The 12,951-nt window shown below is 43.6% G+C and overlaps 1 pseudogene; it reads left to right on the forward strand.

Moving 5' to 3' along the window:
* LOC120019323 overlaps window positions 1-12,951 on the forward strand; it is a 76,347-nt pseudogene that overhangs the window by 44,520 nt on the left and 18,876 nt on the right.

Genomic DNA, 12,951 nt, shown 5'->3' on the forward strand with positions numbered 1-12,951 from the left:
AGCAAACAGCTAGTTTGTATTTTCTTAGCAAGTTAAGTTAAATCGTGTTAGCCAATAATGCTACTCGCTAGCTAACTAGCTAATAAAAGTACTGAGTCAGAGCAAACGTAGCTGGTTAATACAGCCTGATACCAGTGCTGGTGGAGGCCTAAATCAGCATGTTGTTTGTGCAACAATATATTCTAAATCAAAGAGGAATAGGCAAAGCATGAATATGTTGGCTATATGAACAAAGATTTAACGTAGCCAAAGATAATAGGGTGCCATAGGAAACACAGAACATCACTAATAAACATTATATTTACATGATTCCAAAAGTTCACCCAAGTGTTTTGATCTAAATCGCAATTGCAACATTTGGTTAAAAATAAGGCCTAGTATTTTTGCCCATATCGTGGCAGTGTGGAAATGATCTAAAATGAGTGCAGGAAATGCAGGAACTTATTTTAGGTTGAAGTTAAATGAAACATTATATAACAATCAGAATGGAGAAAGACCCATTGAAATTATTTAGAATATATGTGTTGCCACCCTAGAGTCACGCACTACTCATAAAGCAAATTTAGAGCTTTTATTAATCAAAAACATGAAATACCGTCAAATACCGTCATACCGTCAAAATTGGAAAAATACCATGATATGATATTTTGCCCATATCGCACAGCCCTACTCTGCATTCCTCTATATTAGTTTAAATGATTGTGTTTGTGTGTTGTGTATCTGTCTTTCAATTAATGTTAAGTAGTTGAAGAGCTGTATCGGGAGTGTGATAGATTACCTTTATGTGTGTGTATCCTCTCTCTCTAACCCATCATCTCTCTGTGTGGTGTAGGAGTTAGAGAGCAATGTGGATGGCTGGACTGATGACCTCACCTCTCTGTTCCTGCTGAGGGATTCTCTGGAGGGCGTGGTCGGTGCTGATGACCTCACAGTCCTGCAGGACCGCCTCCAGCTGCTGCAGCGCCAGTGGGAGGAGATCTGTCACCAGGTAGACACACCTGGCGCGCACACACACACACACACAGTGGGAGGATATACACTACCGTTCAAAAGTTTGGGGTCACTTAGAAATGTCCTTGTTTTTGAAAGAAAAGCACATTTTTTGTCCATTAAAATAACATCAAATTGATCAGAAATACAGTGTAGACATTGTTAATGTTGTAAATGACTATTGAAGCTGGAAACTGCTGATTCTTTTATGGAATATCTACATATATGTACAGAGGCCCATTATCAGCAACCATCAGTCCTGTGTTCCAATGCCACGTTGTGTTAGCTAATCCAAGTTTATCATTTTAAAAGGCTAACTGATCATTAGAAAACCCTTTTGCAATTATGTTAGCACAGCTGAAAACTGTTGTTCTGATTAAAGAAGCAATATAACTGGCCTTCTTTAGACTAGTTGAGTCTCTGGAGCATCAGTATTTGTGGTTTCGATTACAGGCTCAAAATGGCCAGAAACAAAGACCTTTCTTCTGAAACTCATCAGTCTATTCCTTTTCTGAGAAATGAAGGCTATTCCATGCGAGAAATTGCCAAGAAACTGAAGATCTCGTACAACGCTGTGTACTACTCCCTTCACAGAACAGCACAAACTGGCTCTAACCAGAATAGAAAGGGGAGTGGGAGGCCCCGGTGCACAACTGAGCAAGAGGACAAGTACATTAGCGTCTAGTTTGAGAAACAGACGCCTCACAAGTCCTCAACTGGCAGCTTCATTAAATAGTACCCGCAAAACACCAGTCTCAACGTCAACAGTGAAGAGGCGACTCCGGGATGCCGGCCTTCTAGGCAGTTCCTCTGTCCAGTGTCTGTGTTCTTTTGCCCATCTTAATCTTTTATTTTTATTGGCCAGTCTGAAAAAAAACAATGTCTACACTCTATTTCTGATCAATTTGATGTGATTTTAATGGACAAAAAATTTGCTTTTCCTTCAAAAACACTGACATTTCTAAGTGACTCCAAACTTTTGAACGGTAGTGTATGTCAGCAGGTACACACACGCACGTCAGGAACCATAACTCACCTGGCACATGTGTTCAGCACATCCTAAATACAATTGGATATCACAAAATTGGGGATAATGAATACAAATAATACTAGAGTGTCTGACTGTGTATCTCTATAGTCAATGCTTTACCACCCAGCCTAGACTTGAGTGTCTCTGGCCCTGCTCTCACAGATACAAAAGTCATCTAATCAGTCTGTTCCCAGATCATTACACATTATGCTAAAATAAACAGTGGGCTATATATCTGTTACACATTGCTAGCTTGGCCTGAGTGTGCATGGCTCTTTAGCACAGTGAACAGAGACACAGCAGTGGCGTCTTAACTGTGATGAAGTCCATATGCTGTGTGTTCAGTAAGCATATCTATTGCTTATGTTTCGGACGTCACTCACACACAGTGTCATTGTGCCTTAGAGATAATGTAAGGTCGGGGTTAGTTTGGTTCCATCAGAGAGGATATGCATAGATAACTGCACAGGGCTGGGAGCTTGGCAAGCTTTGTAGTTGCTGTTTCAAAGAGTTTTTATTGACTCCAGATATTGTCTGTTTTTCTTCTGCGCCCTCCTCCTCTGACCCCGACCCCCCTCCTCCCCTCCATAGCTGTCCCTGCGCAGGCAGCAGGTGAGTGAGAAGCTGAATGAGTGGGCAGTGTTTAACGAGAAGAACAAGGACCTGTGTGAGTGGCTTACCCAGATGGAGAGCAAGGTGTCTCAGAATGGAGACATCAGCATCCAGGAGATGATCGAGAAGCTGCGAAAGGTGATTACACACACACTCACAAAGACATAAACACGACATATAAATACACACTCATTCATACATCTTCATGATCAAGACACACAACAATACGCACGCACGCACGCACGCACGCACGCACGCACGCACGCACGCACGCACGCACGCACGCACACACACATACACACACGCACACGCAGACACACACACTCTCTTAATCTCGATCTCACACCTTCTCACGACCTCCTTTTGCAATCCCCCTCTCCCAGGACTACCAGGAAGAGATCGGTGTGGCCCAGGAGAATAAGCAGCAGCTGCAGGTGATGGGGGAGCGCTTGGCCAGGGCCAGCCATGAGAGCAAGGCTGCAGAGATACAACACAAACTCAGCAAGGTCAGCGAGCGCTGGCAACACCTGCTGGACCTCATCGCTGCTAGGTGAGCATGACGGGGATCTGGGTGCAATGTGGGTGAGTGGGGAGATTAAAGTTAAAGCATCACTTTACAAAAAATATATATTTTAGTACTTTATCTTTAGTCTACTGTTGTCCCACTCCCAAGTGTGTTGATGATGTTGTACCACACACACACACACAAACACACACAAATTATTTTGTGTCGAGGTTCTGGCTAACAGCGATTAACTGCACACAATAAAAAATAAAGAGAGTCGCACACTCTATATATAAAAACCCAGTAATTTATTGGGTAAACCACCAACGTTTTGGCATCACTGTGCCTTCTTCACTGTGCCTTCACTGTGCCCTCTCCATGATTGTGCCTCCCACAATAACAATCCGGACATACCCCAACCAAAAACCACTGTGCCTTCACTGTGCCTTCTTCATCATTGTGCCTCCCACAATAACAATCCGGACATACCCCAACCAAAAACCCTGGATGAACGGCAATATCCGTACAATGCTGAGAGCCCGTACTGCAGCATTCATTGTCAGCAGAACGAACGCTGATGAATCGGTGGAGCGTTACGTGTACAAGGTGAGCAGGTACTACCTCCGCAAATCCATTTGGGATGCAAAAAGACAATACAGACTCAAACTTGAATTAATGTTCAACAACTCAGACTCGCAACACATGTGGCAAGGACTACGGACTATCACGGAGTACAAAGGCCAATCCAGCTGTGTGGTGCCCACCGAAGCCTCCCTCCCAGATGGGTTTAACACATTCTATGCTCGCTTCGAGGCAGACAACACCAAAGACTCTCGCTGCTCCGGACGACTAGGTGATTATACTCTCCGAGGCTGACATGAGGAAAAAGAGTGAATACTCTCAAAGCCGCCGGCCCAGATGGCATCCCTGGCCGCATCCTCAGAGTGTGTGCTGACCAGCTGGCGGTGTCTTTTTGGACATATTAAACCTGTCCCAGGCTGTAGTCCACACCTGCTTCAAGGAGACCACCATTGTCCCAGTCCCCAAGTAGGACAAGGTGACATGCCCCGTTGCACTCACCCCGGTCATCATAAAGTGCTTTGAGAGGCTGGTCATGGCCCACATCAAGGCCAGCATGCCTGGCACAATGGACCCACTCCAAATTGCCTACCACTCCAACAGATCCATGGAAGATGCCATTTCCATCGCTATTCACACGGCTGTAACACATCTGGACAAGAGGCACACCTATGTGAGAATGCTGTTTATTGACTACAGTTCAGCATTCAACACTATTGTTCCCTCCAAGCTCAACACCAAGCTCAGAACCCTGGGTCTGGATACCACTCTCTGCAACTGGATCCTGGACTGTGAGGATTGGCAACAACACCTCCTCCACACTGCCTCAACACAGGGCCCCCCCAGGGGTGTGTCCTCAGCCCTCTGCTGTACTCCCTGTTCACCCACGACTGTGTGGCTTTGCACAACACCCAACTCTATCATCAAGTTTGCTGATGACACCACGGTTGTAGGCCTGATAACCAACAACAATGAATCAGCCTATAGGGAGGAGGTAAGTTAACTGGCATTGTGGTGTCATGACAACAATCTCTCCCTAAAGGTCAGCAAAACAAAGGAGTTAGTTGTCGATTTCAGGAAGCAGAGAAGGGAACATGCCCCCCTTTTAATTTTTATTTTATTTAACTAGGCAAGTCAGTTAAGAACACATTTTTATTTACAATGACAGCCTACACCGGCCAAACCCGGACGACGCTGGGCCAATTGTGCGTCGCCCTATGGGACTCCCAATCGCGTCTGGTGATACAGCCTGGATTCAACCCAGGGTGTCTGTAGTGACACCTCATGCACTGAGATGCAGTGCCTTAGACCGCTGCGCCAGTCAGGAGTCAGAAAACAGAATGGAGACTAGAGTCAGAAAACAGAATGGAGACTAGAGTCAGAAAACAGAATGGAGACTAGAGTCAGAAAACAGAATGGAGACCAGTCAGAAAAGGAATGTGTTATCATGGTCAAAGATTAAGGTGTGCATTTTATGCACTGTAAATCCCTATGGGGGGAGGGAATGAACAGAGTTGCTGAGTTGGCTTTACTACCATCTTGCTCTTATGATGTCAGACAATCTCGTCTGAACGTTAGACAATAAAATAGAAACACAATGGTTGTGTTTCAAACACTTGTTGGTCGGACAGATTCAGTTGGAAATTCACATTAACTTCATGGCTATCTGTAAAACGGCCTGAACGTTAGACAATACAATAGAAACACTACAGTTGTGTACCTGTAAAACAACCTGAAGAACCAATCTATTCATATCTTCAACTGGTCCACTGTCTTCAGCTTTGATAATGCCATGATATGGGGTGGCAGGGTAGCCTAGTGGGTAGAGCGCTGTTCTGCCACTGAACAGGCAATTAACCCACTGTTCCTAGGCCGTCATTGAAAATAAGAATTTGTTCTTAATGGACTTGCCTAGTTAAATAAAGGTAAAATAAAACTCAGAAGTCATGAGATGGGTGAGAAATCAGATGATTGAGCACAGGTGAAAAGACATTATAAAATGAACAACCACACTATGGCCCATTGACATAGCAGTGGGAGAGAGCCATCGATTGAGAAAAGAACATACCCCCCTGTCGAAGCAGATTGGTCAGATCACTGTGTTTTGTCTCTGTTAAACTCAGCATGGTTGATGCTTCAGAAGATTAGTCCATCATGGTCTCCTCAAGCAAGGGAACAATGAACTACAACAGAATAAAATCACACGTCTAAACTAAAGCAAGAGTACCTGCTGCCAGGTATATGAATGGACAATATTAAGATTGGATGACTCGCAATTAAGCACAAGCCGAGTTTGAGTGGGTGGTTTATTGATATTCTGCCTTATAGCAAAATGGGGGAAAAAAATATTTTCACTATGTGAGTGAGAAAAATATGTTGTTGTCCACTCCACCAGATGACAAACAAATAAATATGCAGAAATGTAAATATTAAATGTTTGGCAGCTACAATGGCAGTTATACACCAGTGTCTAAAATGTCAATACTCAGAGAAAATGTGGTTTGGATAAACAATAAGTGACATAAAAAAATATATGTAAAAGACAAAAACAGAATTGATCAAAACATACCATAGTTTAAGACTTCAAATATTAAGAAGACACTTCACAGTATAGTTACCAGAAAAAAACTTGATAGGTAGTTAAAACATAAAAAGCATGGGGACTACTCAAAACGGTGCCTGAGGAAGGCCTGCTGCATCATCAAGGACCCCACACCCCCCAGCCAGGAGCTGTTCACTCCCTTACCGTTGGGCAGACGTTACAAGCCATCAGACTGCTGAACACTTGAACTTGACTGACCACCTGCACTGACTCTCTGCACCTTAGCACACATGCAAACATAAATATTTGACTATAAATTGTGCCTTCCTGTATTATACTTATGCTAAAATGTTTATTTTATTCTACAGAGCCTAGGGTTGCAAATGGAAAGGTATAGTACTGGAAACTTCCAAAGTTTACCAATATACTACCAGAATTTTTATGTAATCTATCACAAGACATCTAGTGGCCCTTTTTGGGTACTTCAGATTATCACAGGTGTCTGTAATTATCTCTGGCCCTCTGTGTGGCCTTATGAGGCCTTATGGCATGTAAAATACACTCAGTTTATTAGGTACCCCGTTCATGAAAATGGTTAACTCCTACAGACAGTGAGTCACGTGACCATGGCTTGCTATATAAAGCAGGCAGAGAAGAATTGAGGCATTCAGTACTGTTTGATTGAGCGTTAGAATGAGCTAAACGAGTCACCTAAATTACTTTGAGCGTGGTATGATCGTTGGTGCCAGGTGTGCCGTTTCCAATATCTCAGAAACGGCCGACAGCCTGGGGTTTTCACGCACAACAGTGTCTAGGGTATACAGAGAACGGTGCAACAAACAAAAAACATCCAGTCAGCGGCAGTCCTGTGGGCAAAAACAGCTCGTTGATGAGAAGTCGTGCAAGCTAAGAGGCGGACCAGAAATATGCAAATAATGGCGCAGTACAACAGTGGTGTGCAGAATGGCTTCTCGGAATGCACAACTCGTCTGTCCTTGTCACGGATGGGCTATTGCAGCAGACGACCACACCCAGTTCCACTCCTATCAACTAAAAACAAGAAGAAGCGGCTCCAGTGGGCCATTCTACTTCGACCAACACTGGACATTTGAGGAGTGGAAAAATATTGTCTTGTCCGACGAATCCCGATTACTGTTGCGTCATGCAGATGGCAGAGTCAGGATTTGGCGTAAACAGCATGACTCCATGGCCCCATCCTGCCTGGTGTCAACAGTACAGGCTGGTGGTGTTGGTGTAACGGTGTGGGGAATGTTTTCCTGGCACACGTTAGGTCCCTTGATACCAAATGAGCAACGTTTCCATGCCCCGAAGAATTCAGCCGCTTCTAAAGGCAAAGGGGGGTCTGGCCCAGTACTAGATGGGTGTATCTAATAAACTGGCCACTGAGTGTATATGAAATAATTAAATAAGATGATTTTAAAATAAAAAGTTGTAAATCATTATCCAAAATCAGTGAATGCCATTGGTGTTTTAATATGAGGGTTTCAGTAAATATCAAAAAGAGTGGTGGTGATGATGATGAGGATGATGCTGTGCGCATCTATAGGTCATGTGGATGTGTTGTGTCTGTGCAGCTTGGGTGGGGAAGTGATATGATGTTCTGTAAATTCACAGCAATTCGCTTCCTCCTAGTGGAGAAGTCTTGAGTGAGAGGATGCCTGTGAGTCACATGACTAGAATAGCTGTGACTAGCCTGTTGGTCTTGGTGTCAGGACAACAGGGAGGTAAAAAGAAAGAGAGCAAAAGAGCTCTCATGCCTTCCTCTTCTCTCCCCTCTTCCTCCCCCTTTCCCCTTCCTCTTGCTGAGCCAACTGTTCCCCTCTCTCTCTCTTTCCCTCCCTCTATCTTCCTCCGGCTGTTGCCCTCTGAGAATGGAATGGAGGGAGGAGGGGAGAGGGGGGGGGGGGGGGGGGGCAGTGAGTGACCTCAGAGACAGCTGCAGACTTGTTCTATTCTGTCCGTCCCTTTTTCAACAAGGAAAACTGAAAGCAGAGTCAGTTTCTCACAAGTAGTTTCTCAGAAGTATAAGAAAACCTTAAACATACTTTCATTTTGTCTCAACTTGTGGAGTTTTTCAGCAACTGGAGAAAGTATTTCGTAGTTTTGCTTGAAAAGGGAAGGAACTTTTCCCATTCCAGGAGTTCTCACAGAAACACTTGAACTTTTATCTCCTGTGCACACTGGCTCCGTGCACGCCTGCTGTGTGACATTCTATCCGTCTGCCTGCTCTGCGGCACATGGCTCTGACTGTAAGTCCTCTTTTAGCAACAGCAGCACTTGTCACTCTCAGACACACACACACACATGCAGTTTGGGCTGTCTTTTTTTAATACCTTTGAGAGCAGTTGACAAGTAACACTAGTGCCCCCCCCCCCCCCCCCCCCCCCCCCATGTTAACCCCCCTCTCCCGCCACTACAGGGGGTAAACTAGCTAGACTATAGAAAGTCCCATTCGGAACACCCAGAAGAAAGAGAAGGGAGTTTAAAACCATAGCTAGCTCCATAACGTTACTGTTTATTGACGTTAGCTTTGAGTTTGGACATTCCTGCCCCCATGGTTCTGGACTTGGGGACTGATAACATGGCAGGATGCCCAAGCGAAGACTCAGAGGATCTGCCGGAATGTGACTGCGATATCAACAGGCAGGCTTATCTTGGAGAATTGTGCTGGAATTGTTTTGTCTTGGAAAATTACACTGGGGTTGTTTGGAATCGGGCTTGCATGTTCGTTTGCGCTATTGGGCAATTAATTAATCAAATAACTGGTTTTGGATAATAGTGTAAGAAGTTGTCTGCTGTCGGCTGGATACTGGAGAACTACAGTATTGCAGAGCTTTGTGTACTAGCAGAGTGTGGGAGGAGTAGGCTAGCTGTTGTTGACTGTTATAGACGTTGAGACATTTCTCTCTGTGTTGATGAATAGACTGTTGTTTTTCTGCTCTCTAAAAGGTCACTGAGGGGACCAAAAACTCTTTCAATGTCAAACGTTCTTTTCTGTCATCATCAGTGGGTAACAACAAGAGAGAAGCATGAGATAGCTTAGTGACTTTTACTCAGTTCAAAACATACTGTAGCTGCTTAGGGTGAGAAGCATAAACAGTACATCAATGCTATATTCTTTTCACCTTGAGCAAATATTTGGCGATTTAGAATATTAGTGATATTGATTGTAATCAGTGTGGGCGGTAACATTATGTAATCAGATTACTTTCACATTGGGTAATATTATTACAGTTACTTTGTCAAATAACGCAATACTTTCAGAATCACATCACTACCGGACGCGTTTCCATGATCCGATCTCGACTTGCTTCCTCATTTAGTTCTGAGCAAGCTGGGAAAGGCTGTTTGGACAAATGTCATGACAGCTGCTTTCCATAGAAATGTATAGAGGGCGCAGCTCTGATCTTTGCCATTGATCGCTTCTGTGATAGAAAAGCCCATAGAGGTCTTTCCCGTCTAGTGGCAAGTGTGCACTCTATACATCTCTATGGTTCTGTGTAGCCAACATGCAGTTTATATCCAGAATTGGCAGCTCCAGAGAATGATTTTAAATGAAAAGATAGGAAATCTGTACAGATTTTTGGCTTACAGTATATGTGGCTAATTAAGCAACACATACGATAGCGCAGTACTTGTATACTAGCACAGGACAGCAGCGCCACAGATGAAACGAGAAACTAGTTATCAAACCTGAGTTAGTAAGTAGCCTTTCTTTGGTAGACATCATATGGCTTGCCTTGCTCCTTCCGACAGATTTTGAGATTTTTTGTCATGAAAGTAATATACTGACTAGCAGTGCTTGGCTTAGGCAAGAGCTCACCGGAGCTGAGTACTGGCACCTCAAATTTCTACTGCTTAAGCTCCTGCGCATCTTATAGAATATTAGCTCAAAAGTATTGTTGAGCTACTGCACCTAAACTATTTGGGTGCCTGCAAAATGAGTACCGGCACCTATTTCAGTCCAAGTCAAACACTGATAACTAGTAAGATAACATATTACTTTCCACACAAAGTAATATTGTACAGTAACGCATCAAGTAACTAATCCCAACACTGATTATAATATTGTTAATATACAGAGCATGTATCAATGTTGGGAACCACTAAACTATGTCACCACGGCCTGTTCACACACTATCATCCAGAAGGCGAGATCAATACAGGTGCATCAAAGATGGGACCGAGAGACTGAAAAACAGCTTTTATCTCAAGGCCATCTGACTGTTAAATAGCCATCACTAGCCGGCTTCCACCTAGTACCCTGCCCTGAACTTAGTCACTGACACTAGCCGGCTACCACCCGGTTACCAGTGGAGTAAAGTACTTATGTAAAAATACTTTAAGTAGCGCTTAAGTAGTTTTTTGGGGTATCTGTACTTTACTTTACTATTTATATTTTTGACAACTTTTGGTCACTTTAATAATGTTTACATACTGTTTTACTAATTTCATATATATATGTTAATTCGGAAAGAATTCAGACCCCTCCATATTTTGTTACGTTACAGCCTTATTCTAAAATTGATTAAATTGTTTTTTCCCCTCATCCATCGACATACAATACCCATAATGACAAAGCAAAAACAGGTTTTTAGAAATTTTAGCAAATGTATAAAAAATAAATAACTGAAATATCACATTTACATAAGTATTCAGACCCTTTACTCAGTACTTTGTTGAAGCACCTTATGCAGCGTTTACAGCCTCAAGTCTTGACGCTACAAGCTTGGCACACCTGTATTTGGGGAGTTTCTCCCATTCTTCTCTGCAGATCCTCTCATTCTTCTCTGCAGATCCTCTCAAGCTCTGTCAGGTTGGAGGGGGAGGGTCGCTGCACAGCTATTTTCAGGTCTCTCCAGAGATGTTTGATTGGGTTCAAGTTGGGGCTCTGGCTGGGCCACTAAAGGGCATTCAGAGACTTGTTCCGAAGCTACTCCTCCGTTGTCTTGGCTGTGTGCTTAGTGTCATTGTTCTGTTGGAAGGTGAACCTTCACCCCAGCCTGAGGTCCTGAGTGCTCTGGAGCAGGTTTTCATCAAGGATCTCTCTGTACTTTGCTCCATTCATCTTTCCCTCGATCCTGACTAGTCTCCCAGTCCCTGCTGCTGAAAAACATCCGCTCAGCATGATGCTGCCACCGCCATGCTTCACCATAAGGATAGTGCCTGGTTTCCTCCAGACGTGACGCTTGGCATCCAAGCCAAAGAGTTCCATCTTGGTTTCATCAGACCAGAGAATCTTGTTTCTCATGGTCTGAGATTCCTTTTGGTGCCTTTTGGTAAACTCCAAGTGGGCTGTCATGTGCCTTTTACTGAGGAGTGGCTTCCATCTGGCCACTCTACCATAAAGGCCTGATTGGTGGAGTGTTGCAGAGATGGTTGTCCTTCTGGAAGGTTCTCCCATCGCCACAGAGGAACTCTGGAGCTCTGTCAGTGGGACCATTGGGTTCTTGGTCACCTCCCTCACCAAGGCCCTTCTCGCCCGATTGCTCAGTTTGGCCGGGCAGCCAGCTCTACGAAGAGTCTTGGTGGTTCCAAACTTCTTCTATTTAAGAATGATGTAGGCCACTGTGTTCTTGGGGACCTTCAATGCTGCAGACATTTTTTGGTACCCTTCCCCAGATCTGTGCCTCGACACAATCCTGTCTCGGAGCTTTACGGACAATTCCTTCGACCTCATGGCTTGGTTTTTGCTCTGACATGCACTGTAAACGGTGGGACCTTATATAGACAGGTGTGTGCCTTTCCAAATAATGGCCAATCAATTGAATTTACCAAAGGTGGACTCCAATCAAGTTGTAGAAACATCTTAAGGATTATCAATGGAAACAGGATGCAACTGAGCTCAATTTCAAGTCTCATAGCAGAGTCTGAATACTTATGTAAATAAGGTATTTCTGTTTAAAAATATATATCCATTTGCAAAAATGTCAAAAAACCAGTTTTTCGCTTTGTCATTATGGGGTATTGTGTGTAGATTGATGAGGATTTTATTTTATTTTAGCAATTTTAAACAAGGCTGTAACGTAACAAAATGTGGAAAAAGGGAATGGGTCTGAAAACTTTCCGAATGCACTGTATGTACTGTATTCTACTGTATTCTAATCAATGCCGCTCTGACATTGCTCTTCATAATATTTATGTATTTCTTAATTCCTTTCTTTTACTTTTAGATTTGTGTGTACAAGCATTTTGCTACACCCACAATACATCTGCTAAATATGTGTATCCGACAAATCAAATTTGATTTGATTGATGTGAGTACCCTGGCATGATGACATTCTGATGAGGCAGTCCATTTATAGATCATAGTACTCATGGGCTATACACAGCTGAGGTAATAATGCCATATCGTCTGCCCCTATAGACCGGTCTGTGATACAGCCTCCTGTACAGTCACAGTCACAGTGGTATAGGGTGTCTAAAGTAACACAGGCCTGCTAAAATTGTCCAACGGGTAACAACTTATTTACTTTAATTAGTGGATCCAGTACAGAATGGCTCCTGCCTGCATTCAATACTAGTATTTCTGGTGTGACAGGGAGGGACGATGTGAGAGAGCTGCATAACTTTGAAGGGTGTAGTAGTGTGAATGTGAATACTTGACTCTGCTCCTTTGGCAGTTTATAATGGGCGTATTTAAAATCAGAGGACATTCTTTCCATTTCTCAC

This window comes from Salvelinus namaycush, chromosome 24 (assembly GCF_016432855.1).
Source record: "Salvelinus namaycush isolate Seneca chromosome 24, SaNama_1.0, whole genome shotgun sequence".
NCBI lineage: Eukaryota > Metazoa > Chordata > Actinopteri > Salmoniformes > Salmonidae > Salvelinus > Salvelinus namaycush.